Source organism: Rhinichthys klamathensis, unplaced genomic scaffold (assembly GCF_029890125.1).
Source record: "Rhinichthys klamathensis goyatoka isolate OS25496 unplaced genomic scaffold, OSU_Roscu_1.1 h1tg000141l_1, whole genome shotgun sequence".
Taxonomy (NCBI): domain Eukaryota; kingdom Metazoa; phylum Chordata; class Actinopteri; order Cypriniformes; family Leuciscidae; genus Rhinichthys; species Rhinichthys klamathensis.
Genome location: NW_026606676.1, coordinates 361,025 through 385,727, shown reverse-complemented (window position 1 = coordinate 385,727; position 24,703 = coordinate 361,025). Strand labels below are relative to the sequence as shown.

The following is a 24,703-nucleotide window of genomic DNA, read 5'->3' as shown; positions in this document are numbered from 1 at the left end:
TGGACGTCACAATTCCTGTCGCAACCAGACAAAGTGACAAGGATCAACGTAGTCGGCAGGGTTCGAACCTGCGCGGGGAGACCCCAATGGATTTCAAGTCCATCGCCTTAACCTCTCGGCCACGACTACTCCTGCCTGTGGGTCACATGCTATTTTTTTTCTGGATGTGAGCAACAGAGGACACTGGGGCCAACCATCAATGCAAATGCGAGCAGCAGAGGATGCACTCGGCTAAAATACTGTGATGGCAAAAAGGAGTTCAACGACGTCTTCACCTACACGAAAAGAGTGTCGTGATCCGGATTTGGACTGGGGATGCTGCGGGCACAACACAAAGTACTAAACAACTTTCTCCATAAAGTGTTCCTGCTTTGTCAGCTTAAAATTTGTGGCATCAAATGATGAAGACCACAATTGTAAAGGGGCAAGAGAGATGGGCTGCTCCTGGCAAGCTAGGAACACTGACATTGAAAGAGTGTTCTTTTTTTCATGGCCGGTTGCTAACTCTAAGGTGGTTTGGACAAACAAGTAATTGGTACACAATGAGTAGGTTTCTGTTTCACTATGCTAAGAGAGAGCAAATCCGACATTTCAAAACACTAATATGCAAGATTCTCCACAAAATAAAATGCAGCAACTCTTGAGCTGCACACTGTGAAGGCCTTGGAGTTATCGGGGATGCCAAAGCCATTGCTCCGATTGCCTGAATAGAATGGCCAAAATCACAGATGATCTGAGCCTTTTGAAACGGTGCTCATTTCAAGCTTGAAAAGAGATGTGGGTTGCCCATTTTAAGTGCTGCATATGAAGTAAGAGAAAAATCCAGATTGTACACAGCTTCTGGATGTCACAATTCCTGTCGCAACCAGACAAAGTGACAAGGATCAACATAGTCGGCAGGGTTCGAACCTGCGCGGGGAGACCCCAATGGATTTCAAGTCCATCGCCTTAACCTCTCGGCCACGACTACTCCTGCCTGTGGGTCACATGCTATTTTTTTTCTGGATGTGAGCAACAGAGGACACTGGGGCCAACCATCAATGCAAATGCGAGCAGCAGAGGATGCACTCGGCTAAAATACTGTGATGGCAAAAAGGAGTTCAACGACGTCTTCACCTACACGAAAAGAGTGTCGTGATCCGGATTTGGACTGGGGATGCTGCGCACAACACAAAGTACTAAACAACTTTCTCCATAAAGTGTTCCTGCTTTGTCAGCTTAAAATTTGTGGCATCAAATGATGAAGACCACAATTTGTAAAGGGGCAAGAGAGATGGGCTGCTCCTGGCAAGCTAGGAACACTGACATTGAAAGAGTGTTCTTTTTTTCATGGCCGGTTGCTAACTCTAAGGTGGTTTGGACAAACAAGTAATTGGTACACAATGAGTAGGTTTCTGTTTCACTATGCTAAGAGAGAGCAAATCCGACATTTCAAAACACTAATATGCAAGATTCTCCACAAAATAGAATGCAGCAACTCTTGAGCTGCACACTGTGAAGGCCTTGGAGTTATCGGGGATGCCAAAGCCATTGCTCCGATTGCCTGAATAGAATGGCCAAAATCACAGATGATCTGAGCCTTTTGAAACGGTGCTCATTTCAAGCTTGAAAAGAGATGTGGGTTGCCCATTTTAAGTGCTGCATATGAAGTAAGAGAGAAATCCAGATTGTACACAGCTTCTGGATGTCACAATTCCTGTCGCAACCAGACAAAGTGACAAGGATCAACGTAGTCGGCAGGGTTCGAACCTGCGCGGGGAGACCCCAATGGATTTCAAGGCCATCGCCTTAACCTCTCGGCCACGACTACTCCTGCCTGTGGGTCACATGCTATTTTTTTTCTGGATGTGAGCAACAGAGGACACTGGGGCCAACCATCAATGCAAATGCGAGCAGCAGAGGATGCACTCGGCTAAAATACTGTGATGGCAAAAAGGAGTTCAACGACGTCTTCACCTACACGAAAAGAGTGTCGTGATCCGGATTTGGACTGGGGATGCTGCGGGCACAACACAAAGTACTAAACAACTTAACAGAGAAAGCAATCCACTCACTCAGGCCTGCACACGACCGCTTAGAAGTGACTGAACATACATAGTCGACAGCAAGCTTCAGCTCGTTTCTCTAAAGTCCCCCACCACTGCTTGCTGAGACAGCAACCAAGCATTACAGAAGGCAAAACAACACCAAATGCTGGGAAATAACACATGGCCACATCTTTTCTTGAAGAGGAAGCCCACCTTCCTCAAAGGCTGGTAAGAGGACAGCAAGTGATTAGGGGAGGTCTGCAACAAAGTGACAGACCTTCGCCCGAACAGGGACTTGAACCCTGGACCCTCAGATTAAAAGTCTGATGCTCTACCGACTGAGCTATCCGGACTCTTACCAAGGAACAGGCACCTCGGGGATTTAACAGCACTTTCTCCATAAAGTGTTCCTGCTTTGTCAGCTTAAAATTTGTGGCATCAAATGATGAAGACCACAATTTGTAAAGGGGCAAGAGAGATGGGCTGCTCCTGGCATGCTAGGAACACTGACATTGAAAGAGTGTTCTTTTTTTCATGGCCGGTTGCTAACTCTAAGGTGGTTTGGACAAACAAGTAATTGGTTCACAATGAGTAGGTTTCTGTTTCACTATGCTAAGAGAGAGCAAATCCGACATTTCAAAACACTAATATGCAAGATTCTCCACAAAATAGAATGCAGCAACTCTTGAGCTGCACACTGTGAAGGCCTTGGAGTTATCGGGGATGCCAAAGCCATTGCTCCGATTGCCTGAATAGAATGGCCAAAATCACAGATGATCTGAGCCTTTTGAAACGGTGCTCATTTCAAGCTTGAAAAGAGATGTGGGTTGCCCATTTTAAGTGCTGCATATGAAGTAAGAGAAAAATCCAGATTGTACACAGCTTCTGGATGTCACAATTCCTGTCGCAACCAGACAAAGTGACAAGGATCAACGTAGTCGGCAGGGTTCGAACCTGCGCGGGGAGACCCCAATGGATTTCAAGTCCATCGCCTTAACCTCTCGGCCACGACTACTCCTGCCTGTGGGTCACATGCTATTTTTTTTCTGGATGTGAGCAACAGAGGACACTGGGGCCAACCATCAATGCAAATGCGAGCAGCAGAGGATGCACTCGGCTAAAATACTGTGATGGCAAAAAGGAGTTCAACGACGTCTTCACCTACACGAAAAGAGTGTCGTGATCCGGATTTGGACTGGGGATGCTGCGGGCACAACACAAAGTACTAAACAACTTAACAGAGAAAGCAATCCACTCACTCAGGCCTGCACACGACCGCTTAGAAGTGACTGAACATACATAGTCGACAGCAAGCTTCAGCTCGTTTCTCTAAAGTCCCCCACCACTGCTTGCTGAGACAGCAACCAAGCATTACAGAAGGCAAAACAACACCAAATGCTGGGAAATAACACATCGCCACATCTTTTCTTGAAGAGGAAGCCCACCTTCCTCAAAGGCTGGTAAGAGGACAGCAAGTGATTAGGGGAGGTCTGCAACAAAGTGACAGACCTTCGCCCGAACAGGGACTTGAACCCTGGACCCTCAGATTAAAAGTCTGATGCTCTACCGACTGAGCTATCCGGGCTCTTACCAAGGAACAGGCACCTCGGGGATTTAACAGCACTTTCTCCATAAAGTGTTCCTGCTTTGTCAGCTTAAAATGTGTGGCATCAAATGATGAAGACCACAATTTGTAAAGGGGCAAGAGAGATGGGCTGCTCCTGGCAAGCTAGGAACACTGACATTGAAAGAGTGTTCTTTTTTTCATGGCCGGTTGCTAACTCTAAGGTGGTTTGGACAAACAAGTAATTGGTACACAATGAGTAGGTTTCTGTTTCACTATGCTAAGAGAGAGCAAATCCGACATTTCAAAACTCTAATATGCAAGATTCTCCACAAAATAGAATGCAGCAACTCTTGAGCTGCACACTGTGAAGGCCTTGGAGTTATCGGGGATGCCAAAGCCATTGCTCCGATTGCCTGAATAGAATGGCCAAAATCACAGATGATCTGAGCCTTTTGAAACGGTGCTCATTTCAAGCTTGAAAAGAGATGTGGGTTGCCCATTTTAAGTGCTGCATATGAAGTAAGAGAAAAATCCAGATTGTACACAGCTTCTGGACGTCACAATTCCTGTCGCAACCAGACAAAGTGACAAGGATCAACGTAGTCGGCAGGGTTCGAACCTGCGCGGGGAGACCCCAATGGATTTCAAGTCCATCGCCTTAACCTCTCGGCCACGACTACTCCTGCCTGTGGGTCACATGCTATTTTTTTTCTGGATGTGAGCAACAGAGGACACTGGTGCCAACCATCAATGCAAATGCGAGCAGCAGAGGATGCACTCGGCTAAAATACTGTGATGGCAAAAAGGAGTTCAACGACGTCTTCACCTACACGAAAAGAGTGTCGTGATCCGGATTTGGACTGGGGATGCTGCGGGCACAACACAAAGTACTAAACAACTTTCTCCATAAAGTGTTCCTGCTTTGTCAGCTTAAAATTTGTGGCATCAAATGATGAAGACCACAATTTGTAAAGGGGCAAGAGAGATGGGCTGCTCCTGGCAAGCTAGGAACACTGACATTGAAAGAGTGTTCTTTTTTTCATGGCCGGTTGCTAACTCTAAGGTGGTTTGGACAAACAAGTAATTGGTACACAATGAGTAGGTTTCTGTTTCACTATGCTAAGAGAGAGCAAATCCGACATTTCAAAACACTAATATGCAAGATTCTCCACAAAATAAAATGCAGCAACTCTTGAGCTGCACACTGTGAAGGCCTTGGAGTTATCGGGGATGCCAAAGCCATTGCTCCGATTGCCTGAATAGAATGGCCAAAATCACAGATGATCTGAGCCTTTTGAAACGGTGCTCATTTCAAGCTTGAAAAGAGATGTGGGTTGCCCATTTTAAGTGCTGCATATGAAGTAAGAGAAAAATCCAGATTGTACACAGCTTCTGGATGTCACAATTCCTGTCGCAACCAGACAAAGTGACAAGGATCAACATAGTCGGCAGGGTTCGAACCTGCGCGGGGAGACCCCAATGGATTTCAAGTCCATCGCCTTAACCTCTCGGCCACGACTACTCCTGCCTGTGGGTCACATGCTATTTTTTTTCTGGATGTGAGTAACAGAGGACACTGGGGCCAACCATCAATGCAAATGCGAGCAGCAGAGGATGCACTCGGCTAAAATACTGTGATGGCAAAAAGGAGTTCAACGACGTCTTCACCTACACGAAAAGAGTGTCGTGATCCGGATTTGGACTGGGGATGCTGCGCACAACACAAAGTACTAAACAACTTTCTCCATAAAGTGTTCCTGCTTTGTCAGCTTAAAATTTGTGGCATCAAATGATGAAGACCACAATTTGTAAAGGGGCAAGAGAGATGGGCTGCTCCTGGCAAGCTAGGAACACTGACATTGAAAGAGTGTTCTTTTTTTCATGGCCGGTTGCTAACTCTAAGGTGGTTTGGACAAACAAGTAATTGGTACACAATGAGTAGGTTTCTGTTTCACTATGCTAAGAGAGAGCAAATCCGACATTTCAAAACACTAATATGCAAGATTCTCCACAAAATAGAATGCAGCAACTCTTGAGCTGCACACTGTGAAGGCCTTGGAGTTATCGGGGATGCCAAAGCCATTGCTCCGATTGCCTGAATAGAATGGCCAAAATCACAGATGATCTGAGCCTTTTGAAACGGTGCTCATTTCAAGCTTGAAAAGAGATGTGGGTTGCCCATTTTAAGTGCTGCATATGAAGTAAGAGAAAAATCCAGATTGTACACAGCTTCTGGATGTCACAATTCCTGTCGCAACCAGACAAAGTGACAAGGATCAACGTAGTCGGCAGGGTTCAAACCTGCGCGGGGAGACCCCAATGGATTTCAAGGCCATCGCCTTAACCTCTCGGCCACGACTACTCCTGCCTGTGGGTCACATGCTATTTTTTTTCTGGATGTGAGCAACAGAGGACACTGGTGCCAACCATCAATGCAAATGCGAGCAGCAGAGGATGCACTCGGCTAAAATACTGTGATGGCAAAAAGGAGTTCAACGACGTCTTCACCTACACGAAAAGAGTGTCGTGATCCGGATTTGGACTGGGGATGCTGCGGGCACAACACAAAGTACTAAACAACTTAACAGAGAAAGCAATCCACTCCCTCAGGCCTGCACACGACCGCTTAGAAGTGACTGAACATACATAGTCGACAGCAAGCTTCAGCTCGTTTCTCTAAAGTCCCCCACCACTGCTTGCTGAGACAGCAACCAAGCATTACAGAAGGCAAAACAACACCAAATGCTGGGAAATAACACATCGCCACATCTTTTCTTGAAGAGGAAGCCCACCTTCCTCAAAGGCTGGTAAGAGGACAGCAAGTGATTAGGGGAGGTCTGCAACAAAGTGACAGACCTTCGCCCGAACAGGGACTTGAACCCTGGACCCTCAGATTAAAAGTCTGATGCTCTACCGACTGAGCTATCCGGGCTCTTACCAAGGAACAGGCACCTCGGGGATTTAACAGCACTTTCTCCATAAAGTGTTCCTGCTTTGTCAGCTTAAAATTTGTGGCATCAAATGATGAAGACCACAATTTGTAAAGGGGCAAGAGAGATGGGCTGCTCCTGGCATGCTAGGAACACTGACATTGAAAGAGTGTTCTTTTTTTCATGGCCGGTTGCTAACTCTAAGGTGGTTTGGACAAACAAGTAATTGGTTCACAATGAGTAGGTTTCTGTTTCACTATGCTAAGAGAGAGCAAATCCGACATTTCAAAACACTAATATGCAAGATTCTCCACAAAATAGAATGCAGCAACTCTTGAGCTGCACACTGTGAAGGCCTTGGAGTTATCGGGGATGCCAAAGCCATTGCTCCGATTGCCTGAATAGAATGGCCAAAATCACAGATGATCTGAGCCTTTTGAAACGGTGCTCATTTCAAGCTTGAAAAGAGATGTGGGTTGCCCATTTTAAGTGCTGCATATGAAGTAAGAGAAAAATCCAGATTGTACACAGCTTCTGGATGTCACAATTCCTGTCGCAACCAGACAAAGTGACAAGGATCAACGTAGTCGGCAGGGTTCGAACCTGCGCGGGGAGACCCCAATGGATTTCAAGTCCATCGCCTTAACCTCTCGGCCACGACTACTCCTGCCTGTGGGTCACATGCTATTTTTTTTCTGGATGTGAGCAACAGAGGACACTGGGGCCAACCATCAATGCAAATGCGAGCAGCAGAGGATGCACTCGGCTAAAATACTGTGATGGCAAAAAGGAGTTCAACGACGTCTTCACCTACACGAAAAGAGTGTCGTGATCCGGATTTGGACTGGGGATGCTGCGGGCACAACACAAAGTACTAAACAACTTAACAGAGAAAGCAATCCACTCACTCAGGCCTGCACACGACCGCTTAGAAGTGACTGAACATACATAGTCGACAGCAAGCTTCAGCTCGTTTCTCTAAAGTCCCCCACCACTGCTTGCTGAGACAGCAACCAAGCATTACAGAAGGCAAAACAACACCAAATGCTGGGAAATAACACATCGCCACATCTTTTCTTGAAGAGGAAGCCCACCTTCCTCAAAGGCTGGTAAGAGGACAGCAAGTGATTAGGGGAGGTCTGCAACAAAGTGACAGACCTTCGCCCGAACAGGGACTTGAACCCTGGACCCTCAGATTAAAAGTCTGATGCTCTACCGACTGAGCTATCCGGGCTCTTACCAAGGAACAGGCACCTCGGGGATTTAACAGCACTTTCTCCATAAAGTGTTCCTGCTTTGTCAGCTTAAAATGTGTGGCATCAAATGATGAAGACCACAATTTGTAAAGGGGCAAGAGAGATGGGCTGCTCCTGGCAAGCTAGGAACACTGACATTGAAAGAGTGTTCTTTTTTTCATGGCCGGTTGCTAACTCTAAGGTGGTTTGGACAAACAAGTAATTGGTACACAATGAGTAGGTTTCTGTTTCACTATGCTAAGAGAGAGCAAATCCGACATTTCAAAACTCTAATATGCAAGATTCTCCACAAAATAGAATGCAGCAACTCTTGAGCTGCACACTGTGAAGGCCTTGGAGTTATCGGGGATGCCAAAGCCATTGCTCCGATTGCCTGAATAGAATGGCCAAAATCACAGATGATCTGAGCCTTTTGAAACGGTGCTCATTTCAAGCTTGAAAAGAGATGTGGGTTGCCCATTTTAAGTGCTGCATATGAAGTAAGAGAAAAATCCAGATTGTACACAGCTTCTGGACGTCACAATTCCTGTCGCAACCAGACAAAGTGACAAGGATCAACGTAGTCGGCAGGGTTCGAACCTGCGCGGGGAGACCCCAATGGATTTCAAGTCCATCGCCTTAACCTCTCGGCCACGACTACTCCTGCCTGTGGGTCACATGCTATTTTTTTTCTGGATGTGAGCAACAGAGGACACTGGGGCCAACCATCAATGCAAATGCGAGCAGCAGAGGATGCACTCGGCTAAAATACTGTGATGGCAAAAAGGAGTTCAACGACGTCTTCACCTACACGAAAAGAGTGTCGTGATCCGGATTTGGACTGGGGATGCTGCGGGCACAACACAAAGTACTAAACAACTTTCTCCATAAAGTGTTCCTGCTTTGTCAGCTTAAAATTTGTGGCATCAAATGATGAAGACCACAATTGTAAAGGGGCAAGAGAGATGGGCTGCTCCTGGCAAGCTAGGAACACTGACATTGAAAGAGTGTTCTTTTTTTCATGGCCGGTTGCTAACTCTAAGGTGGTTTGGACAAACAAGTAATTGGTACACAATGAGTAGGTTTCTGTTTCACTATGCTAAGAGAGAGCAAATCCGACATTTCAAAACACTAATATGCAAGATTCTCCACAAAATAAAATGCAGCAACTCTTGAGCTGCACACTGTGAAGGCCTTGGAGTTATCGGGGATGCCAAAGCCATTGCTCCGATTGCCTGAATAGAATGGCCAAAATCACAGATGATCTGAGCCTTTTGAAACGGTGCTCATTTCAAGCTTGAAAAGAGATGTGGGTTGCCCATTTTAAGTGCTGCATATGAAGTAAGAGAAAAATCCAGATTGTACACAGCTTCTGGATGTCACAATTCCTGTCGCAACCAGACAAAGTGACAAGGATCAACATAGTCGGCAGGGTTCGAACCTGCGCGGGGAGACCCCAATGGATTTCAAGTCCATCGCCTTAACCTCTCGGCCACGACTACTCCTGCCTGTGGGTCACATGCTATTTTTTTTCTGGATGTGAGTAACAGAGGACACTGGGGCCAACCATCAATGCAAATGCGAGCAGCAGAGGATGCACTCGGCTAAAATACTGTGATGGCAAAAAGGAGTTCAACGACGTCTTCACCTACACGAAAAGAGTGTCGTGATCCGGATTTGGACTGGGGATGCTGCGCACAACACAAAGTACTAAACAACTTTCTCCATAAAGTGTTCCTGCTTTGTCAGCTTAAAATTTGTGGCATCAAATGATGAAGACCACAATTTGTAAAGGGGCAAGAGAGATGGGCTGCTCCTGGCAAGCTAGGAACACTGACATTGAAAGAGTGTTCTTTTTTTCATGGCCGGTTGCTAACTCTAAGGTGGTTTGGACAAACAAGTAATTGGTACACAATGAGTAGGTTTCTGTTTCACTATGCTAAGAGAGAGCAAATCCGACATTTCAAAACACTAATATGCAAGATTCTCCACAAAATAGAATGCAGCAACTCTTGAGCTGCACACTGTGAAGGCCTTGGAGTTATCGGGGATGCCAAAGCCATTGCTCCGATTGCCTGAATAGAATGGCCAAAATCACAGATGATCTGAGCCTTTTGAAACGGTGCTCATTTCAAGCTTGAAAAGAGATGTGGGTTGCCCATTTTAAGTGCTGCATATGAAGTAAGAGAAAAATCCAGATTGTACACAGCTTCTGGATGTCACAATTCCTGTCGCAACCAGACAAAGTGACAAGGATCAACGTAGTCGGCAGGGTTCGAACCTGCGCGGGGAGACCCCAATGGATTTCAAGGCCATCGCCTTAACCTCTCGGCCACGACTACTCCTGCCTGTGGGTCACATGCTATTTTTTTTCTGGATGTGAGCAACAGAGGACACTGGTGCCAACCATCAATGCAAATGCGAGCAGCAGAGGATGCACTCGGCTAAAATACTGTGATGGCAAAAAGGAGTTCAACGACGTCTTCACCTACACGAAAAGAGTGTCGTGATCCGGATTTGGACTGGGGATGCTGCGGGCACAACACAAAGTACTAAACAACTTTCTCCATAAAGTGTTCCTGCTTTGTCAGCTTAAAATTTGTGGCATCAAATGATGAAGACCACAATTGTAAAGGGGCAAGAGAGATGGGCTGCTCCTGGCAAGCTAGGAACACTGACATTGAAAGAGTGTTCTTTTTTTCATGGCCGGTTGCTAACTCTAAGGTGGTTTGGACAAACAAGTAATTGGTACACAATGAGTAGGTTTCTGTTTCACTATGCTAAGAGAGAGCAAATCCGACATTTCAAAACACTAATATGCAAGATTCTCCACAAAATAAAATGCAGCAACTCTTGAGCTGCACACTGTGAAGGCCTTGGAGTTATCGGGGATGCCAAAGCCATTGCTCCGATTGCCTGAATAGAATGGCCAAAATCACAGATGATCTGAGCCTTTTGAAACGGTGCTCATTTCAAGCTTGAAAAGAGATGTGGGTTGCCCATTTTAAGTGCTGCATATGAAGTAAGAGAAAAATCCAGATTGTACACAGCTTCTGGATGTCACAATTCCTGTCGCAACCAGACAAAGTGACAAGGATCAACATAGTCGGCAGGGTTCAAACCTGCGCGGGGAGACCGCAATGGATTTCAAGTCCATCGCCTTAACCTCTCGGCCACGACTACTCCTGCCTGTGGGTCACATGCTATTTTTTTTCTGGATGTGAGCAACAGAGGACACTGGGGCCAACCATCAATGCAAATGCGAGCAGCAGAGGATGCACTCGGCTAAAATACTGTGATGGCAAAAAGGAGTTCAACGACGTCTTCACCTACACGAAAAGAGTGTCGTGATCCGGATTTGGACTGGGGATGCTGCGCACAACACAAAGTACTAAACAACTTTCTCCATAAAGTGTTCCTGCTTTGTCAGCTTAAAATTTGTGGCATCAAATGATGAAGACCACAATTTGTAAAGGGGCAAGAGAGATGGGCTGCTCCTGGCAAGCTAGGAACACTGACATTGAAAGAGTGTTCTTTTTTTCATGGCCGGTTGCTAACTCTAAGGTGGTTTGGACAAACAAGTAATTGGTACACAATGAGTAGGTTTCTGTTTCACTATGCTAAGAGAGAGCAAATCCGACATTTCAAAACACTAATATGCAAGATTCTCCACAAAATAGAATGCAGCAACTCTTGAGCTGCACACTGTGAAGGCCTTGGAGTTATCGGGGATGCCAAAGCCATTGCTCCGATTGCCTGAATAGAATGGCCAAAATCACAGATGATCTGAGCCTTTTGAAACGGTGCTCATTTCAAGCTTGAAAAGAGATGTGGGTTGCCCATTTTGAGTGCTGCATATGAAGTAAGAGAAAAATCCAGATTGTACACAGCTTCTGGATGTCACAATTCCTGTCGCAACCAGACAAAGTGACAAGGATCAACGTAGTCGGCAGGGTTCGAACCTGCGCGGGGATACCCCAATGGATTTCAAGGACATCGCCTTAACCTCTCGGCCACGACTACTCCTGCCTGTGGGTCACATGCTATTTTTTTTCTGGATGTGAGCAACAGAGGACACTGGTGCCAACCATCAATGCAAATGCGAGCAGCAGAGGATGCACCCGGCTAAAATACTGTGATGGCAAAAAGGAGTTCAACGACGTCTTCACCTACACGAAAAGAGTGTCGTGATCCGGATTTGGACTGGGGATGCTGCGGGCACAACACAAAGTACTAAACAACTTAACAGAGAAAGCAATCCACTCACTCAGGCCTGCACACGACCGCTTAGAAGTGACTGAACATACATAGTCGACAGCAAGCTTCAGCTCGTTTCTCTAAAGTCCCCCACCACTGCTTGCTGAGACAGCAACCAAGCATTACAGAAGGCAAAACAACACCAAATGCTGGGAAATAACACATCGCCACATCTTTTCTTGAAGAGGAAGCCCACCTTCCTCAAAGGCTGGTAAGAGGACAGCAAGTGATTAGGGGAGGTCTGCAACAAAGTGACAGACCTTCGCCCGAACAGGGACTTGAACCCTGGACCCTCAGATTAAAAGTCTGATGCTCTACCGACTGAGCTATCCGGGCTCTTACCAAGGAACAGGCACCTCGGGGATTTAACAGCACTTTCTCCATAAAGTGTTCCTGCTTTGTCAGCTTAAAATTTGTGGCATCAAATGATGAAGACCACAATTTGTAAAGGGGCAAGAGAGATGGGCTGCTCCTGGCATGCTAGGAACACTGACATTGAAAGAGTGTTCTTTTTTTCATGGCCGGTTGCTAACTCTAAGGTGGTTTGGACAAACAAGTAATTGGTTCACAATGAGTAGGTTTCTGTTTCACTATGCTAAGAGAGAGCAAATCCGACATTTCAAAACACTAATATGCAAGATTCTCCACAAAATAGAATGCAGCAACTCTTGAGCTGCACACTGTGAAGGCCTTGGAGTTATCGGGGATGCCAAAGCCATTGCTCCGATTGCCTGAATAGAATGGCCAAAATCACAGATGATCTGAGCCTTTTGAAACGGTGCTCATTTCAAGCTTGAAAAGAGATGTGGGTTGCCCATTTTAAGTGCTGCATATGAAGTAAGAGAAAAATCCAGATTGTACACAGCTTCTGGATGTCACAATTCCTGTCGCAACCAGACAAAGTGACAAGGATCAACGTAGTCGGCAGGGTTCGAACCTGCGCGGGGAGACCCCAATGGATTTCAAGTCCATCGCCTTAACCTCTCGGCCACGACTACTCCTGCCTGTGGGTCACATGCTATTTTTTTTCTGGATGTGAGCAACAGAGGACACTGGTGCCAACCATCAATGCAAATGCGAGCAGCAGAGGATGCACTCGGCTAAAATACTGTGATGGCAAAAAGGAGTTCAACGACGTCTTCACCTACACGAAAAGAGTGTCGTGATCCGGATTTGGACTGGGGATGCTGCGGGCACAACACAAAGTACTAAACAACTTAACAGAGAAAGCAATCCACTCACTCAGGCCTGCACACGACCGCTTAGAAGTGACTGAACATACATAGTCGACAGCAAGCTTCAGCTCGTTTCTCTAAAGTCCCCCACCACTGCTTGCTGAGACAGCAACCAAGCATTACAGAAGGCAAAACAACACCAAATGCTGGGAAATAACACATCGCCACATCTTTTCTTGAAGAGGAAGCCCACCTTCCTCAAAGGCTGGTAAGAGGACAGCAAGTGATTAGGGGAGGTCTGCAACAAAGTGACAGACCTTCGCCCGAACAGGGACTTGAACCCTGGACCCTCAGATTAAAAGTCTGATGCTCTACCGACTGAGCTATCCGGGCTCTTACCAAGGAACAGGCACCTCGGGGATTTAACAGCACTTTCTCCATAAAGTGTTCCTGCTTTGTCAGCTTAAAATTTGTGGCATCAAATGATGAAGACCACAATTTGTAAAGGGGCAAGAGAGATGGGCTGCTCCTGGCATGCTAGGAACACTGACATTGAAAGAGTGTTCTTTTTTTCATGGCCGGTTGCTAACTCTAAGGTGGTTTGGACAAACAAGTAATTGGTACACAATGAGTAGGTTTCTGTTTCACTATGCTAAGAGAGAGCAAATCCGACATTTCAAAACACTAATATGCAAGATTCTCCACAAAATAGAATGCAGCAACTCTTGAGCTGCACACTGTGAAGGCCTTGGAGTTATCGGGGATGCCAAAGCCATTGCTCCGATTGCCTGAATAGAATGGCCAAAATCACAGATGATCTGAGCCTTTTGAAACGGTGCTCATTTCAAGCTTGAAAAGAGATATGGGTTGCCCATTTTAAGTGCTGCATATGAAGTAAGAGAAAAATCCAGATTGTACACAGCTTCTGGATGTCACAATTCCTGTCGCAACCAGACAAAGTGACAAGGATCAACGTAGTCGGCAGGGTTCGAACCTGCGCGGGGAGACCCCAATGGATTTCAAGTCCATCGCCTTAACCTCTCGGCCACGACTACTCCTGCCTGTGGGTCACATGCTATTTTTTTTCTGGATGTGAGCAACAGAGGACACTGGGGCCAACCATCAATGCAAATGCGAGCAGCAGAGGATGCACTCGGCTAAAATACTGTGATGGCAAAAAGGAGTTCAACGACGTCTTCACCTACACGAAAAGAGTGTCGTGATCCGGATTTGGACTGGGGATGCTGCAGGCACAACACAAAGTACTAAACAACTTAACAGAGAAAGCAATCCACTCACTCAGGCCTGCACACGACCGCTTAGAAGTGACTGAACATACATAGTCGACAGCAAGCTTCAGCTCGTTTCTCTAAAGTCCCCCACCACTGCTTGCTGAGACAGCAACCAAGCATTACAGAAGGCAAAACAACACCAAATGCTGGGAAATAACACATCGCCACATCTTTTCTTGAAGAGGAAGCCCACCTTCCTCAAAGGCTGGTAAGAGGACAGCAAGTGATTAGGGGAGGTCTGCAACAAAGTGACAGACCTTCGCCCGAACAGGGACTTGAACCCTGGACCCTCAGATTAAAAGTCTGATGCTCTACCGACTGAGCTATCCGGGCTCTTACCAAGGAACAGGCACCTCGGGGATTTAACAGCACTTTCTCCATAAAGTGTTCCTGCTTTGTCAGCTTAAAATGTGTGGCATCAAATGATGAAGACCACAATTTGTAAAGGGGCAAGAGAGATGGGCTGCTCCTGGCAAGCTAGGAACACTGACATTGAAAGAGTGTTCTTTTTTTCATGGCCGGTTGCTAACTCTAAGGTGGTTTGGACAAACAAGTAATTGGTACACAATGAGTAGGTTTCTGTTTCACTATGCTAAGAGAGAGCAAATCCGACATTTCAAAACACTAATATGCAAGATTCTCCACAAAATAGAATGCAGCAACTCTTGAGCTGCACACTGTGAAGGCCTTGGAGTTATCGGGGATGCCAAAGCCATTGCTCCGATTGCCTGAATAGAATGGCCAAAATCACAGATGATCTGAGCCTTTTGAAACGGTGCTCATTTCAAGCTTGAAAAGAGATGTGGGTTGCCCATTTTAAGTGCTGCATATGAAGTAAGAGAAAAATCCAGATTGTACACAGCTTCTGGACGTCACAATTCCTGTCGCAACCAGACAAAGTGACAAGGATCAACGTAGTCGGCAGGGTTCGAACCTGCGCGGGGAGACCCCAATGGATTTCAAGTCCATCGCCTTAACCTCTCGGCCACGACTACTCCTGCCTGTGGGTCACATGCTATTTTTTTTCTGGATGTGAGCAACAGAGGACACTGGGGCCAACCATCAATGCAAATGCGAGCAGCAGAGGATGCACTCGGCTAAAATACTGTGATGGCAAAAAGGAGTTCAACGACGTCTTCACCTACACGAAAAGAGTGTCGTGATCCGGATTTGGACTGGGGATGCTGCGGGCACAACACAAAGTACTAAACAACTTAACAGAGAAAGCAATCCACTCACTCAGGCCTGCACACGACCGCTTAGAAGTGACTGAACATACATAGTCGACAGCAAGCTTCAGCTCGTTTCTCTTAAGTCCCCCACCACTGCTTGCTGAGACAGCAACCAAGCATTACAGAAGGCAAAACAACACCAAATGCTGGGAAATAACACATCGCCACATCTTTTCTTGAAGAGGAAGCCCACCTTCCTCAAAGGCTGGTAAGAGGACAGCAAGTGATTAGGGGAGGTCTGCAACAAAGTGACAGACCTTCGCCCGAACAGGGACTTGAACCCTGGACCCTCAGATTAAAAGTCTGATGCTCTACCGACTGAGCTATCCGGGCTCTTACCAAGGAACAGGCACCTCGGGGATTTAACAGCACTTTCTCCATAAAGTGTTCCTGCTTTGTCAGCTTAAAATGTGTGGCATCAAATGATGAAGACCACAATTTGTAAAGGGGCAAGAGAGATGGGCTGCTCCTGGCAAGCTAGGAACACTGACATTGAAAGAGTGTTCTTTTTTTCATGGCCGGTTGCTAACTCTAAGGTGGTTTGGACAAACAAGTAATTGGTACACAATGAGTAGGTTTCTGTTTCACTATGCTAAGAGAGAGCAAATCCGACATTTCAAAACACTAATATGCAAGATTCTCCACAAAATAGAATGCAGCAACTCTTGAGCTGCACACTGTGAAGGCCTTGGAGTTATCGGGGATGCCAAAGCCATTGCTCCGATTGCCTGAATAGAATGGCCAAAATCACAGATGATCTGAGCCTTTTGAAACGGTGCTCATTTCAAGCTTGAAAAGAGATGTGGGTTGCCCATTTTAAGTGCTGCATATGAAGTAAGAGAAAAATCCAGATTGTACACAGCTTCTGGACGTCACAATTCCTGTCGCAACCAGACAAAGTGACAAGGATCAACGTAGTCGGCAGGGTTCGAACCTGCGCGGGGAGACCCCAATGGATTTCAAGTCCATCGCCTTAACCTCTCGGCCACGACTACTCCTGCCTGTGGGTCACATGCTATTTTTTTTCTGGATGTGAGCAACAGAGGACACTGGGGCCAACCATCAATGCAAATGCGAGCAGCAGAGGATGCACTCGGCTAAAATACTGTGATGGCAAAAAGGAGTTCAACGACGTCTTCACCTACACGAAAAGAGTGTCGTGATCCGGATTTGGACTGGGGATGCTGCGGGCACAACACAAAGTACTAAACAACTTTCTCCATAAAGTGTTCCTGCTTTGTCAGCTTAAAATTTGTGGCATCAAATGATGAAGACCACAATTGTAAAGGGGCAAGAGAGATGGGCTGCTCCTGGCAAGCTAGGAACACTGACATTGAAAGAGTGTTCTTTTTTTCATGGCCGGTTGCTAACTCTAAGGTGGTTTGGACAAACAAGTAATTGGTACACAATGAGTAGGTTTCTGTTTCACTATGCTAAGAGAGAGCAAATCCGACATTTCAAAACACTAATATGCAAGATTCTCCACAAAATAAAATGCAGCAACTCTTGAGCTGCACACTGTGAAGGCCTTGGAGTTATCGGGGATGCCAAAGCCATTGCTCCGATTGCCTGAATAGAATGGCCAAAATCACAGATGATCTGAGCCTTTTGAAACGGTGCTCATTTCAAGCTTGAAAAGAGATGTGGGTTGCCCATTTTAAGTGCTGCATATGAAGTAAGAGAAAAATCCAGATTGTACACAGCTTCTGGATGTCACAATTCCTGTCGCAACCAGACAAAGTGACAAGGATCAACATAGTCGGCAGGGTTCGAACCTGCGCGGGGAGACCCCAATGGATTTCAAGTCCATCGCCTTAACCTCTCGGCCACGACTACTCCTGCCTGTGGGTCACATGCTATTTTTTTTCTGGATGTGAGCAACAGAGGACACTGGGGCCAACCATCAATGCAAATGCGAGCAGCAGAGGATGCACTCGGCTAAAATACTGTGATGGCAAAAAGGAGTTCAACGACGTCTTCACCTACACGAAAAGAGTGTCGTGATCCGGATTTGGACTGGGGATGCTGCGGGCACAACACAAAGTACTAAACAACTTAACAGAGAAAGCAATCCACAATCCACTTGCCAGCAGCCATATCACCTTGTAGCCCAAGACTGGTTGCCCACTGAAGCTAAGCAGGGCTGAGCCTGGTTAGTACCTGGATGGGAGACCTTCTGAGAAAACCAGGTTGCTGCTGGAAGAGGTGTTAGTGAGGCCAGCAGGGGGTGCTATCCCTGTGGTCTGTGTGGGTCCTAAAGCCCCAGTATAGTGACGGGGACACTATACTGTCAAAATAGCACCGTCCTTCGGATGAGACGTTAAACCGAGGTCCTGACTCTCTGTGGTCATTAAAAATCCCAGGATGTCTTTCGAAAGAGTAGGGGTGTAACCCCGGCATCCTGGCCAAATCTGCCCATTGGCCTCTGTCCACCATGGCCTCCTAATCATCCCCATATACTGATTGGCTTCTTCACTGTCTCCTCTCCACCAGTAAGCTAGTGTGTGGTGAGCATTCTGGCGCAATATGGCTGCCGTCGCATCATCCAAGTGGATGCTGCACATTGGTGGTGGTTGAGGAGATCCCCCCCTCTATGTAAAGCGCTTTGAGTGCCTAGAAAAGCGCTATATAAATGTAATGAATTACTCACTCAGGCCTGCACACGACCGCTTAGAAGTGACTGAACATACATAGTCGACAGCAAGCTTCAGCTCGTTTCTCTAAAGTCCCCCACCACTGCTTGCTGAGACAGCAACCAAGCATTACAGAAGGCAAAACAACACCAAATGCTGGGAAATAACACATCGCCACATCTTTTCTTGAAGAGGAAGCCCACCTTCCTCAAAGGCTGGTAAGAGGACAGCAAGTGATTAGGGGAGGTCTGCAACAAAGTGACAGACCTTCGCCCGAACAGGGACTTGAACCCTGGACCCTCAGATTAAAAGTCTGATGCTCTACCGACTGAGCTATCCGGGCTCTTACCAAGGAACAGGCACCTCGGGGATTTAACAGCACTTTCTCCATAAAGTGTTCCTGCTTTGTCAGCTTAAAATGTGTGGCATCAAATGATGAAGACCACAATTTGTAAAGGGGCAAGAGAGATGGGCTGCTCCTGGCAAGCTAGGAACACTGACATTGAAAGAGTGTTCTTTTTTTCATGGCCGGTTGCTAACTCTAAGGTGGTTTGGACAAACAAGTAATTGGTACACAATGAGTAGGTTTCTGTTTCACTATGCTAAGAGAGAGCAAATCCGACATTTCAAAACTCTAATATGCAAGATTCTCCACAAAATAGAATGCAGCAACTCTTGAGCTGCACACTGTGAAGGCCTTGGAGTTATCGGGGATGCCAAAGCCATTGCTCCGATTGCCTGAATAGAATGGCCAAAATCACAGATGATCTGAGCCTTTTGAAACGGTGCTCATTTCAAGCTTGAAAAGAGATGTGGGTTGCCCATTTTAAGTGCTGCATATGAAGTAAGAGAAAAATCCAGATTGTACACAGCTTCTGGACGTCACAATTCCTGTCGCAACCAGACAAAGTGACAAGGATCAACGTAGTCGGCAGGGTTCGAACCTGCGCGGGGAGACCCCAATGGATTTCAAGTCCATCGCCTTAACCTCTCGGCCACGACTACTCCTGCCTGTGGGTCACATGCTATTTTTTTTCTGGATGTGAGCAACAGAGGACACTGGGGCCAACCATCAATGCAAATGCGAGCAGCAGAGGATGCACTCGGCTAAAATACTGTGATGGCAAAAAGGAGTTCAACGACGTCTTCACCTACACGAAAAGAGTGTCGTGATCCGGATTTGGACTGGGGATGCTGCGGGCACAACACAAAGTACTAAACAACTTTCTCCATAAAGTGTTCCTGCTTTGTCAGCTTAAAATTTGTGAGATCAAATGATGAAGACCACAATTTGTAAAGGGGCAAGAGAGATGGGCTGCTCCTGGCAAGCTAGGAACACTGACATTGAAAGAGTGTTCTTTTTTTCATGGCCGGTTGCTAACTCTAAGGTGGTTTGGACAAACAAGTAATTGGTACACAATGAGTAGGTTTCTGTTTCACTATGCTAAGAGAGAGCAAATCCGACATTTCAAAACACTAATATGCAAGATTCTCCACAAAATAGAATGCAGCAACTCTTGAGCTGCACACTGTGAAGGCCTTGGAGTTATCGGGGATGCCAAAGCCATTGCTCCGATTGCCTGAATAGAATGGCCAAAATCACAGATGATCTGAGCCTTTTGAAACGGTGCTCATTTCAAGCTTGAAAAGAGATGTGGGTTGCCCATTTTAAGTGCTGCATATGAAGTAAGAGAAAAATCCAGATTGTACACAGCTTCTGGATGTCACAATTCCTGTCGCAACCAGACAAAGTGACAAGGATCAACGTAGTCGGCAGGGTTCGAACCTGCGCGGGGAGACCCCAATGGATTTCAAGGCCATCGCCTTAACCTCTCGGCCACGACTACTCCTGCCTGTGGGTCACATGCTATTTTTTTTCTGGATGTGAGCAACAGAGGACACTGGTGCCAACCATCAATGCAAATGCGAGCAGCAGAGGATGCACTCGGCTAAAATACTGTGATGGCAAAAAGGAGTTCAACGACGTCTTCACCTACACGAAAAGAGTGTCGTGATCCGGATTTGGACTGGGGATGCTGCGGGCACAACACAAAGTACTAAACAACTTTCTCCATAAAGTGTTCCTGCTTTGTCAGCTTAAAATTTGTGGCATCAAATGATGAAGACCACAATTGTAAAGGGGCAAGAGAGATGGGCTGCTCCTGGCAAGCTAGGAACACTGACATTGAAAGAGTGTTCTTTTTTTCATGGCCGGTTGCTAACTCTAAGGTGGTTTGGACAAACAAGTAATTGGTACACAATGAGTAGGTTTCTGTTTCACTATGCTAAGAGAGAGCAAATCCGACATTTCAAAACACTAATATGCAAGATTCTCCACAAAATAAAATGCAGCAACTCTTGAGCTGCACACTGTGAAGGCCTTGGAGTTATCGGGGATGCCAAAGCCATTGCTCCGATTGCCTGAATAGAATGGCCAAAATCACAGATGATCTGAGCCTTTTGAAACGGTGCTCATTTCAAGCTTGAAAAGAGATGTGGGTTGCCCATTTTAAGTGCTGCATATGAAGTAAGAGAAAAATCCAGATTGTACACAGCTTCTGGATGTCACAATTCCTGTCGCAACCAGACAAAGTGACAAGGATCAACATAGTCGGCAGGGTTCAAACCTGCGCGGGGAGACCGCAATGGATTTCAAGTCCATCGCCTTAACCTCTCGGCCACGACTACTCCTGCCTGTGGGTCACATGCTATTTTTTTTCTGGATGTGAGCAACAGAGGACACTGGGGCCAACCATCAATGCAAATGCGAGCAGCAGAGGATGCACTCGGCTAAAATACTGTGATGGCAAAAAGGAGTTCAACGACGTCTTCACCTACACGAAAAGAGTGTCGTGATCCGGATTTGGACTGGGGATGCTGCGCACAACACAAAGTACTAAACAACTTTCTCCATAAAGTGTTCCTGCTTTGTCAGCTTAAAATTTGTGGCATCAAATGATGAAGACCACAATTTGTAAAGGGGCAAGAGAGATGGGCTGCTCCTGGCAAGCTAGGAACACTGACATTGAAAGAGTGTTCTTTTTTTCATGGCCGGTTGCTAACTCTAAGGTGGTTTGGACAAACAAGTAATTGGTACACAATGAGTAGGTTTCTGTTTCACTATGCTAAGAGAGAGCAAATCCGACATTTCAAAACACTAATATGCAAGATTCTCCACAAAATAGAATGCAGCAACTCTTGAGCTGCACACTGTGAAGGCCTTGGAGTTATCGGGGATGCCAAAGCCATTGCTCCGATTGCCTGAATAGAATGGCCAAAATCACAGATGATCTGAGCCTTTTGAAACGGTGCTCATTTCAAGCTTGAAAAGAGATGTGGGTTGCCCATTTTGAGTGCTGCATATGAAGTAAGAGAAAAATCCAGATTGTACACAGCTTCTGGATGTCACAATTCCTGTCGCAACCAGACAAAGTGACAAGGATCAACGTAGTCGGCAGGGTTCGAACCTGCGCGGGGATACCCCAATGGATTTCAAGGACATCGCCTTAACCTCTCGGCCACGACTACTCCTGCCTGTGGGTCACATGCTATTTTTTTTCTGGATGTGAGCAACAGAGGACACTGGTGCCAACCATCAATGCAAATGCGAGCAGCAGAGGATGCACCCGGCTAAAATACTGTGATGGCAAAAAGGAGTTCAACGACGTCTTCACCTACACGAAAAGAGTGTCGTGATCCGGATTTGGACTGGGGATGCTGCGGGCACAACACAAAGTACTAAACAACTTAACAGAGAAAGCAATCCACTCACTCAGGCCTGCACACGACCGCTTAGAAGTGACTGAACATACATAGTCGACAGCAAGCTTCAGCTCGTTTCTCTAAAGTCCCCCACCACTGCTTGCTGAGACAGCAACCAAGCATTACAGAAGGCAAAACAACACCAAATGCTGGGAAATAACACATCGCCACATCTTTTCTTGAAGAGGAAGCCCACCTTCCTCAAAGGCTGGTAAGAGGACAGCAAGTGATTAGGGGAGGTCTGCAACAAAGTGACAGACCTTCGCCCGAACAGGGACTTGAACCCTGGACCCTCAGATTAAAAGTCTGATGCTCTACCGACTGAGCTATCCGGGCTCTTACCAAGGAACAGGCACCTCGGGGATTTAACAGCACTTTCTCCATAAAGTGTTCCTGCTTTGTCAGCTTAAAATTTGTGGCATCAAATGATGAAGACCACAATTTGTAAAGGGGCAAGAGAGATGGGCTGCTCCTGGCATGCTAGGAACACTGACATTGAAAGAGTGTTCTTTTTTTCATGGCCGGTTGCTAACTCTAAGGTGGTTTGGACAAACAAGTAATTGGTTCACAATGAGTAGGTTTCTGTTTCACTATGCTAAGAGAGAGCAAATCCGACATTTCAAAACACTAATATGCAAGATTCTCCACAAAATAGAATGCAGCAACTCTTGAGCTGCACACTGTGAAGGCCTTGGAGTTATCGGGGATGCCAAAGCCATTGCTCCGATTGCCTGAATAGAATGGCCAAAATCACAGATGATCTGAGCCTTTTGAAACGGTGCTCATTTCAAGCTTGAAAAGAGATGTGGGTTGCCCATTTTAAGTGCTGCATATGAAGTAAGAGAAAAATCCAGATTGTACACAGCTTCTGGATGTCACAATTCCTGTCGCAACCAGACAAAGTGACAAGGATCAACGTAGTCGGCAGGGTTCGAACCTGCGCGGGGAGACCCCAATGGATTTCAAGTCCATCGCCTTAACCTCTCGGCCACGACTACTCCTGCCTGTGGGTCACATGCTATTTTTTTTCTGGATGTGAGCAACAGAGGACACTGGGGCCAACCATCAATGCAAATGCGAGCAGCAGAGGATGCACTCGGCTAAAATACTGTGATGGCAAAAAGGAGTTCAACGACGTCTTCACCTACACGAAAAGAGTGTCGTGATCCGGATTTGGACTGGGGATGCTGCGCACAACACAAAGTACTAAACAACTTTCTCCATAAAGTGTTCCTGCTTTGTCAGCTTAAAATTTGTGGCATCAAATGATGAAGACCACAATTTGTAAAGGGGCAAGAGAGATGGGCTGCTCCTGGCAAGCTAGGAACACTGACATTGAAAGAGTGTTCTTTTTTTCATGGCCGGTTGCTAACTCTAAGGTGGTTTGGACAAACAAGTAATTGGTACACAATGAGTAGGTTTCTGTTTCACTATGCTAAGAGAGAGCAAATCCAACATTTCAAAACACTAATATGCAAGATTCTCCACAAAATAGAATGCAGCAACTCTTGAGCTGCACACTGTGAAGGCCTTGGAGTTATCGGGGATGCCAAAGCCATTGCTCCGATTGCCTGAATAGAATGGCCAAAATCACAGATGATCTGAGCCTTTTGAAACGGTGCTCATTTCAAGCTTGAAAAGAGATGTGGGTTGCCCATTTTGAGTGCTGCATATGAAGTAAGAGAAAAATCCAGATTGTACACAGCTTCTGGATGTCACAATTCCTGTCGCAACCAGACAAAGTGACAAGGATCAACGTAGTCGGCAGGGTTCGAACCTGCGCGGGGATACCCCAATGGATTTCAAGGACATCGCCTTAACCTCTCGGCCACGACTACTCCTGCCTGTGGGTCACATGCTATTTTTTTTCTGGATGTGAGCAACAGAGGACACTGGTGCCAACCATCAATGCAAATGCGAGCAGCAGAGGATGCACCCGGCTAAAATACTGTGATGGCAAAAAGGAGTTCAACGACGTCTTCACCTACACGAAAAGAGTGTCGTGATCCGGATTTGGACTGGGGATGCTGCGGGCACAACACAAAGTACTAAACAACTTAACAGAGAAAGCAATCCACTCACTCAGGCCTGCACACGACCGCTTAGAAGTGACTGAACATACATAGTCGACAGCAAGCTTCAGCTCGTTTCTCTAAAGTCCCCCACCACTGCTTGCTGAGACAGCAACCAAGCATTACAGAAGGCAAAACAACACCAAATGCTGGGAAATAACACATCGCCACATCTTTTCTTGAAGAGGAAGCCCACCTTCCTCAAAGGCTGGTAAGAGGACAGCAAGTGATTAGGGGAGGTCTGCAACAAAGTGACAGACCTTCGCCCGAACAGGGACTTGAACCCTGGACCCTCAGATTAAAAGTCTGATGCTCTACCGACTGAGCTATCCGGGCTCTTACCAAGGAACAGGCACCTCGGGGATTTAACAGCACTTTCTCCATAAAGTGTTCCTGCTTTGTCAGCTTAAAATTTGTGGCATCAAATGATGAAGACCACAATTTGTAAAGGGGCAAGAGAGATGGGCTGCTCCTGGCATGCTAGGAACACTGACATTGAAAGAGTGTTCTTTTTTTCATGG

General features: G+C 46.4%; 34 non-coding genes across 34 annotated transcripts; all 34 read right to left on the bottom strand.

Moving 5' to 3' along the window:
• Positions 1-47: 47 nt before the first annotated feature.
• Positions 48-129, bottom strand: trnas-uga (transfer RNA serine (anticodon UGA)). The gene has a single exon. It is a non-coding gene; the product is annotated as a tRNA-Ser (tRNA).
• A 759-nt stretch (positions 130-888) lies between these two features.
• On the bottom strand, positions 889-970 carry trnas-uga (transfer RNA serine (anticodon UGA)). Its single transcript has one exon. It is a non-coding gene; the product is annotated as a tRNA-Ser (tRNA).
• A 758-nt stretch (positions 971-1,728) lies between these two features.
• On the bottom strand, positions 1,729-1,810 carry trnas-uga (transfer RNA serine (anticodon UGA)). Its single transcript has one exon. It is a non-coding gene; the product is annotated as a tRNA-Ser (tRNA).
• A 1,150-nt stretch (positions 1,811-2,960) lies between these two features.
• On the bottom strand, positions 2,961-3,042 carry trnas-uga (transfer RNA serine (anticodon UGA)). Its single transcript has one exon. It is a non-coding gene; the product is annotated as a tRNA-Ser (tRNA).
• A 497-nt stretch (positions 3,043-3,539) lies between these two features.
• On the bottom strand, positions 3,540-3,612 carry trnak-uuu (transfer RNA lysine (anticodon UUU)). Its single transcript has one exon. It is a non-coding gene; the product is annotated as a tRNA-Lys (tRNA).
• A 580-nt stretch (positions 3,613-4,192) lies between these two features.
• On the bottom strand, positions 4,193-4,274 carry trnas-uga (transfer RNA serine (anticodon UGA)). The gene has a single exon. It is a non-coding gene; the product is annotated as a tRNA-Ser (tRNA).
• A 760-nt stretch (positions 4,275-5,034) lies between these two features.
• Positions 5,035-5,116, bottom strand: trnas-uga (transfer RNA serine (anticodon UGA)). The gene has a single exon. It is a non-coding gene; the product is annotated as a tRNA-Ser (tRNA).
• Positions 5,117-5,874: 758 nt separating this feature from the next.
• Positions 5,875-5,956, bottom strand: trnas-uga (transfer RNA serine (anticodon UGA)). Its single transcript has one exon. It is a non-coding gene; the product is annotated as a tRNA-Ser (tRNA).
• Positions 5,957-6,453: 497 nt separating this feature from the next.
• trnak-uuu (transfer RNA lysine (anticodon UUU)) lies at positions 6,454-6,526 on the bottom strand. Its single transcript has one exon. It is a non-coding gene; the product is annotated as a tRNA-Lys (tRNA).
• A 580-nt stretch (positions 6,527-7,106) lies between these two features.
• Positions 7,107-7,188, bottom strand: trnas-uga (transfer RNA serine (anticodon UGA)). The gene has a single exon. It is a non-coding gene; the product is annotated as a tRNA-Ser (tRNA).
• Positions 7,189-7,685: 497 nt separating this feature from the next.
• trnak-uuu (transfer RNA lysine (anticodon UUU)) lies at positions 7,686-7,758 on the bottom strand. The gene has a single exon. It is a non-coding gene; the product is annotated as a tRNA-Lys (tRNA).
• Positions 7,759-8,338: 580 nt separating this feature from the next.
• Positions 8,339-8,420, bottom strand: trnas-uga (transfer RNA serine (anticodon UGA)). Its single transcript has one exon. It is a non-coding gene; the product is annotated as a tRNA-Ser (tRNA).
• Positions 8,421-9,179: 759 nt separating this feature from the next.
• trnas-uga (transfer RNA serine (anticodon UGA)) lies at positions 9,180-9,261 on the bottom strand. Its single transcript has one exon. It is a non-coding gene; the product is annotated as a tRNA-Ser (tRNA).
• Positions 9,262-10,019: 758 nt separating this feature from the next.
• trnas-uga (transfer RNA serine (anticodon UGA)) lies at positions 10,020-10,101 on the bottom strand. The gene has a single exon. It is a non-coding gene; the product is annotated as a tRNA-Ser (tRNA).
• A 759-nt stretch (positions 10,102-10,860) lies between these two features.
• Positions 10,861-10,942, bottom strand: trnas-uga (transfer RNA serine (anticodon UGA)). The gene has a single exon. It is a non-coding gene; the product is annotated as a tRNA-Ser (tRNA).
• Positions 10,943-11,700: 758 nt separating this feature from the next.
• Positions 11,701-11,782, bottom strand: trnas-uga (transfer RNA serine (anticodon UGA)). Its single transcript has one exon. It is a non-coding gene; the product is annotated as a tRNA-Ser (tRNA).
• A 497-nt stretch (positions 11,783-12,279) lies between these two features.
• trnak-uuu (transfer RNA lysine (anticodon UUU)) lies at positions 12,280-12,352 on the bottom strand. Its single transcript has one exon. It is a non-coding gene; the product is annotated as a tRNA-Lys (tRNA).
• A 580-nt stretch (positions 12,353-12,932) lies between these two features.
• Positions 12,933-13,014, bottom strand: trnas-uga (transfer RNA serine (anticodon UGA)). The gene has a single exon. It is a non-coding gene; the product is annotated as a tRNA-Ser (tRNA).
• Positions 13,015-13,511: 497 nt separating this feature from the next.
• trnak-uuu (transfer RNA lysine (anticodon UUU)) lies at positions 13,512-13,584 on the bottom strand. Its single transcript has one exon. It is a non-coding gene; the product is annotated as a tRNA-Lys (tRNA).
• Positions 13,585-14,164: 580 nt separating this feature from the next.
• trnas-uga (transfer RNA serine (anticodon UGA)) lies at positions 14,165-14,246 on the bottom strand. The gene has a single exon. It is a non-coding gene; the product is annotated as a tRNA-Ser (tRNA).
• Positions 14,247-14,743: 497 nt separating this feature from the next.
• On the bottom strand, positions 14,744-14,816 carry trnak-uuu (transfer RNA lysine (anticodon UUU)). Its single transcript has one exon. It is a non-coding gene; the product is annotated as a tRNA-Lys (tRNA).
• Positions 14,817-15,396: 580 nt separating this feature from the next.
• On the bottom strand, positions 15,397-15,478 carry trnas-uga (transfer RNA serine (anticodon UGA)). The gene has a single exon. It is a non-coding gene; the product is annotated as a tRNA-Ser (tRNA).
• Positions 15,479-15,975: 497 nt separating this feature from the next.
• On the bottom strand, positions 15,976-16,048 carry trnak-uuu (transfer RNA lysine (anticodon UUU)). The gene has a single exon. It is a non-coding gene; the product is annotated as a tRNA-Lys (tRNA).
• Positions 16,049-16,628: 580 nt separating this feature from the next.
• On the bottom strand, positions 16,629-16,710 carry trnas-uga (transfer RNA serine (anticodon UGA)). The gene has a single exon. It is a non-coding gene; the product is annotated as a tRNA-Ser (tRNA).
• Positions 16,711-17,469: 759 nt separating this feature from the next.
• Positions 17,470-17,551, bottom strand: trnas-uga (transfer RNA serine (anticodon UGA)). The gene has a single exon. It is a non-coding gene; the product is annotated as a tRNA-Ser (tRNA).
• A 1,067-nt stretch (positions 17,552-18,618) lies between these two features.
• On the bottom strand, positions 18,619-18,691 carry trnak-uuu (transfer RNA lysine (anticodon UUU)). The gene has a single exon. It is a non-coding gene; the product is annotated as a tRNA-Lys (tRNA).
• A 580-nt stretch (positions 18,692-19,271) lies between these two features.
• On the bottom strand, positions 19,272-19,353 carry trnas-uga (transfer RNA serine (anticodon UGA)). Its single transcript has one exon. It is a non-coding gene; the product is annotated as a tRNA-Ser (tRNA).
• A 760-nt stretch (positions 19,354-20,113) lies between these two features.
• trnas-uga (transfer RNA serine (anticodon UGA)) lies at positions 20,114-20,195 on the bottom strand. The gene has a single exon. It is a non-coding gene; the product is annotated as a tRNA-Ser (tRNA).
• A 759-nt stretch (positions 20,196-20,954) lies between these two features.
• Positions 20,955-21,036, bottom strand: trnas-uga (transfer RNA serine (anticodon UGA)). The gene has a single exon. It is a non-coding gene; the product is annotated as a tRNA-Ser (tRNA).
• Positions 21,037-21,794: 758 nt separating this feature from the next.
• On the bottom strand, positions 21,795-21,876 carry trnas-uga (transfer RNA serine (anticodon UGA)). Its single transcript has one exon. It is a non-coding gene; the product is annotated as a tRNA-Ser (tRNA).
• A 497-nt stretch (positions 21,877-22,373) lies between these two features.
• On the bottom strand, positions 22,374-22,446 carry trnak-uuu (transfer RNA lysine (anticodon UUU)). The gene has a single exon. It is a non-coding gene; the product is annotated as a tRNA-Lys (tRNA).
• A 580-nt stretch (positions 22,447-23,026) lies between these two features.
• trnas-uga (transfer RNA serine (anticodon UGA)) lies at positions 23,027-23,108 on the bottom strand. Its single transcript has one exon. It is a non-coding gene; the product is annotated as a tRNA-Ser (tRNA).
• Positions 23,109-23,866: 758 nt separating this feature from the next.
• Positions 23,867-23,948, bottom strand: trnas-uga (transfer RNA serine (anticodon UGA)). Its single transcript has one exon. It is a non-coding gene; the product is annotated as a tRNA-Ser (tRNA).
• Positions 23,949-24,445: 497 nt separating this feature from the next.
• On the bottom strand, positions 24,446-24,518 carry trnak-uuu (transfer RNA lysine (anticodon UUU)). The gene has a single exon. It is a non-coding gene; the product is annotated as a tRNA-Lys (tRNA).
• Between the last annotated feature and the right edge of the window lie 185 nt (positions 24,519-24,703).